Source organism: Pseudophryne corroboree, chromosome 10, assembly GCF_028390025.1.
Source record: "Pseudophryne corroboree isolate aPseCor3 chromosome 10, aPseCor3.hap2, whole genome shotgun sequence".
Taxonomy (NCBI): Eukaryota; Metazoa; Chordata; class Amphibia; order Anura; family Myobatrachidae; genus Pseudophryne; species Pseudophryne corroboree.
The window spans coordinates 377,141,991-377,147,355 of NC_086453.1; the positions used below are offsets into that span (position 1 = coordinate 377,141,991).

The following is a 5,365-nucleotide window of genomic DNA, read 5'->3' on the forward strand; positions in this document are numbered from 1 at the left end:
TTCACTTTTTTAATTTTTAAAGGTGTTGTTTGTGAATGAAGGTGTTTACATGTTTCTTAACACAATAATCTCCTTTTTTTTTTGGTAAAAATGTAACGTTAGATGTGTGTAATTTTTTGTACAAAACAAATTCTGCCTGCCAATCTGCTGATCCTTTTTTGCATTAATAAACACAACACCCGGTTAACTTTAATCAACTTTTTTATTTTTGTATTTGTTAATAATTTTTTTTTTTTTTAAATCAAAGAATAAAACTCAAGCAAATTTTTGCAAATGGTCCACACAATCCATCATTCCTTGCAGGTGTTGGCGCATGGTGTAAAGTATCCCTGAAAAACTTGTGGGATCTCCAACTGCAACATCTGAAATTAAGATGCAACACAAACATTAATAACTTAATTACATTACTTATTAGCCAAGCAAGGCGCAAAGCACACTTAAATGCTGGCATGTCCAAACTGCTGGACTCCAGCTGTTGTGAAACTACATATACCAGCATGCCTTTACACAGTTTTGTGGTCAGGGAATGGCAAAGCTGTGTCAGGGCATGCTGGGATGTGTAGTTTCTCAACAGTTGGAGTGCCGCAGTTTGGACAGGCCTGCTTTAATGTCAAAGTTACTACATCCTGCCTGTTTTATGGTACAATCATTAGCAGAACACACAAGCCTGCTCAGCCTTTTTATCAGATTTTAAAGTGTTCCAGACCATGTGTTACATTTACTACTATGTGAGTTATATTTAAGATGGAACGTTGCCCATAGCAATCAAGCAAAAATATGATTATTATATTGTAGAAGTGGATCCCAAATTTTTAAGTATAATCTTATTGGTTGCTATGTCCGACATCCCATGTTAAAGATAACTACCATCTTCGTCAATGTGACACCATGTTGGCATTCATTCCCATTTGTTGTTTTATTTGTTTTTTATTTTTAGTGGGTTGGTCCTGCATCATCACACTGCATATCCACATCTTCAGAAGGCCAACATATCATAGCATTCCCACACTCCATGAAAGCTGCCCTTACTAAATAAGTGCAAACATGTTTGACTCGAACACTTATTAATTTTGAGAATGTAACTTTCACACAAAAAAACAGTGTGTCATTAGGCTGCATAACAAAGTGAAGCATGTGATTTTTAAGTGTAAATATTCAGACTACACAGGCCCAAGTGTAAAAGGCAAACATACTAAACTCCACTCAGGTCTAACTGTTTCCCAGAAAAAGTAACACATATAAACCCTGTTCTCCTGGCAACCCTGGCTACCTAATGAGTGTCAACCTAGAGTGGACACACAAAACATTGCACACATACACACTGTACATATAATGACACTCACAAATATGTAAAGGCAACATGTACACCATGATGAAATTTTAAAATATTTTTCCAGGGTCCAAGAATTCAAACAGTACAACACTGCATGTTTTGGCATTGTAAGTGTAAGTGGGTAATCTTATTGTATAAAATTTAAATAAACTTACTTTCCTCGGAAACATCCAGACTCCCGGAATGTTCTGCAGGGGCTTCCTCTGCCCATTCACTTGGTGGGGATGTTGCCTGGATGGGGGAAGGCGGCTGGATGGGGGAAGGATGAGGGATTGGGGAAGGAGGAGGGATTGGGGAAGGAGGAGGGATTGGGGCAGGAGGCTGGATGGGGGAAGGAGGCTGGATTAGTGCCGCAATTTCAGAGGGGGGGTCTGATTGAGAGGGCGAGGGGGGCGGAGAGAAATTTAAAGCAATAGAGGGTGAGGGGGGTTCAGATGGGGATGTCGAAGTGGAAGGAGAAGGGGTATGGGAAGGAGGAGAAGGGGTCCCAGAAAGAGATGGCGAGGTGTGGTGAGAAGGGGAATGGAAAGTGGAGTGGGCCAGGGAAGCTGAGGGGGACTGGGAAGCTGAGGGGGACTGTGAAGATGAGGGGGACTGGAAAGCTGAGGGGGAGTGTGAAGGGGAGGGGGAGTGAGAAGGGGAGGGGGAGTGAGAAGGGGAGGGGGAGTGAGAAGGGGAGGGGGAGTGGGAAGGGGAAGGGGGTGGGGAGTTGTGCCGTTGTTGTTGTCCTAGAATGAAAATTTTGTCCACATTTTTTAATCATGCAAAATTACATAGTATTGATTTTTAAATATAAATGTTATGTTACATGTTTTTTTTTTTAAAATATTTAAAATAGAAAATCAAACATGTTAAGATCCTCTTCATGTTGGCCATAGCAAACAAAATGAAGCCAAACTTTAACTTTGAAGCTCATTCCTTAATCTAGTCAATTGAGTCATAGTGATTTGTCTAGGCAACATCACCAGATTACTATTCAAGGGCCCTTATTATATAGCCAGCACTTATCAAGTATTTTGGACCAGTTTCCTGGCTGCTTCTTATTTCTTGGAAACATGCACTTGTTTCGTGTCACTTTACTACAGTCAGTACTGTTTCCCCTAACCACACACACTGACCTAATTTCCTAAAAAGGAGACTGAAGGTTGCAATTAGCCTACCACTTACTGTAAAATGTAGGTAATTCAAAGGGGATTACAGCTGGAATTTAGTTTGCAATTGTCCAAAAGCATGTGCTCTGCAGGGGTTGCATATATAACATGTGCAGAGAGAGTTAGATTTGGTGGACTTTTTCAATTATGGCCATGGAAAATACAGGCTGTTTAATTTAAACACAGCAAATTATTGAGATGCTTTAACACACCCCACCCAAATCTGACTCACTCTGCACATGTTACATATGCTTCCCCTGCAGTGCACATGGTTTTGCACAATGGTTTACAAAAAACCTTTTGCTAAAAATTGGGAAGATGAAGCATTATCACATTTTAAGCAAAAAATCTTATGTAATGTAACTTACTTCGGGTATGGAGAGCACGGATTTGCTGGCGGATCTCCGCCAACAAATCTGGAGTCCGCCTGCGGAGATCACTCCATCGCCTCTCGAGCTGGATGATTGTCCGCCTGCTGCGGACGCGAGTCCGCAGCAGGCGGCGGACCTCCGCGTAGGCCTCGCGCTTCACCCGATTGGGGATGAAGCGCCCAACGCGGCCTACGCGGCGGTCCATCACCGCTACCAGCACGCGGAGCTCCCGCCTGGAGAACGGTGCTGCACGCATCATGGCAATGGCGTTTTCCTTATTTGGGCATATATTTATAGTGTCTGTTAGCATGTGATTGGCCAAAAATATGTCATTTCTAATAACTTTATTGATCTTTGCAATGCTGTGAAGAGCAGAGTGTTATTTTGCACGAGCGGAAATTCGCATTAGCATAAGCAAAAATGTTTGTTAGAAACAATTAGAATAAACACACAGAGACACAGACTTTACTGAAAATTACTAAACATATCTGTGTACTCACCACAGGTCGTGTGATCATTCAGCTGGACAGTCACAAAGTGTCAAACATTGAGGATCATTTGTTTGTGTGTTTGTTTACATAATCAGTATTTGAGGATATAAAATAAATAAGGACACTATTTATTATCATTACAGTATTTAAATTATTACATAAACATTGTCAGCTTAACGTGTTTTTGTTTTTTGTGTTTAAAAAGAAAAAACCATTCAAACACAACAACAGCATTACCCAATCACTTTACAAGAACATACTAAATGCAATCATGTTTAAAAATACATAAGCATACTGGGTTGTATTATTTGTGCAAATATAAATGTTAAAAACACTATACCTGAAATGTTCTGCTACAATTCTTGCCCTCACTTGGCTCCCCCTCCGTGTCACACTCCCCCCACCGAAGCGTGGCACAACCCCTGGCTCCTCATCAGGCAATTCCTCTGCCTGAGGAAGCTCGACACTACTCCTTACCGCGATATTATGGAGTATTGCGCACAGGACCACTATTTTACTTGCCATCTCCGGCGAATACATGATGTCGCCACCCGTGCGGTGGAGCACACGAAAGCGCCCTTTCAGGACACCAATTGTGCGCTCCACCAGCTGCCTAGTGGCAGTAAGCGCGGAGTTAAATGCCATCTGTGGTCCTGGCCTGGGATTCCGGTAAGGAGTCATGAGCCAGGGGGTGCAAGGATATCCACGGTCTCCTGTTGGAATAAAACCAAAATTTTAGTTCACAAATTTCATATATTTTTGTAAGTTTGTAACTAAAATATTTGAGCAACAACTCACCCAATAACCACATGTCTGGTCGTTGACTTGATCTTAATCTCTGCCATATCCCTGATTGTCTAATGACATACGCATCATGGGAACTTCCTGTAAACTTTGCGTTCAGGGAAAGGATCTGGAGGGATGGCCCACAAACAACCATTACATTCAGAGAATGAAACAGTTTCCTGTTTCTATAAATTTCTTCATTATGTCTTGGTGGCTGAATAGCAACATGTGTGCCATCCACAACCCCAATAACATGTGGGAAGCGACTACCACCTTCCGCAAATTGCCGCTTCACCACATCTAGGGCACCAACATCCAAAGGCATAGCAATAAATTGCTTAACACGCTTGATGAAAGCCTGGCAGACACGTCGCAGGACCTTACTGAACTGGCCCTGCGACATGCCAACCAGGTCTCCAACAACATGCTGGAATGATCCTGTGGCCAAAAAATGTAACACTGCAAGGAATTGTGTCAATGGTGGTATTGCTGTAGGATACCGAATTTCAGACTCCAGATCACTCTCTATTATGGAGAGAGTGTCTAGGATTAGATGTGGTGGCAGCCGGTATCTACGCACCACCACATCATCTGGCATCCCAAAAAGTATGACACGGGTTCTGAAAATTGGTGGCCTAGCACGCCTCCGTTGCCTTGGTTGATGAGGAGCCGGCTGTGGTTGTGGGGCTGGCGGTTGGGGTGGGAGTGCTGGCGTGGGTTGGGGAGGTAGGGCTTCTGCCGCAATATGTATTGACATCACACACTTTTTGGAGAGAATGTTAAGAAATGTCAATAAAAAAAAAATCAAAGTTTTCCAAAATTTTACACAATAACTGTTTTTACAATTGTGGTGTCAACTTACTGCAGGAGCGTACATTTTTTCTGTGTTGAATTCATGTCAAAAATGCAAAAATAAAAAGCAAATAAAACTAAATTTAATATTTGGATATAAAAAACATATATTAATGCAAAAAAAATTTATAAAAAAAAAAAACCAAAAAAAAAAAGAAATTTAGTACCTAGTCCAGGAAAGACAAACACTACTTTGCAGATCAATCCTGGAAACCCCAAACACTTTGTTTAGCAAACTTTACACAAAAAAAAAAAAAAAAAAAAACAAACAAGCACCAACACAGGCCAACGACACTTACCTGCTCCTAAAGAAATAAAGTCTTGTTTTTGTGGACCACACCCAAAAATAAAGACAAAATTGGTTTTGCTCACCAAAAAAAA

The 5,365-nt window shown here is 41.4% G+C and overlaps 1 long non-coding RNA gene across 1 annotated transcript; it reads right to left on the reverse strand.

Moving 5' to 3' along the window:
• Positions 1 to 260: 260 nt before the first annotated feature.
• On the reverse strand, positions 261 to 3,996 carry LOC134965693 (uncharacterized). Its single transcript, XR_010188498.1, has 3 exons — positions 3,356 to 3,996; positions 1,489 to 2,061; positions 261 to 362 (listed from the first exon to the last, which is right to left on the reverse strand). It is a non-coding gene; the product is annotated as an uncharacterized LOC134965693 (long non-coding RNA).
• Between the last annotated feature and the right edge of the window lie 1,369 nt (positions 3,997 to 5,365).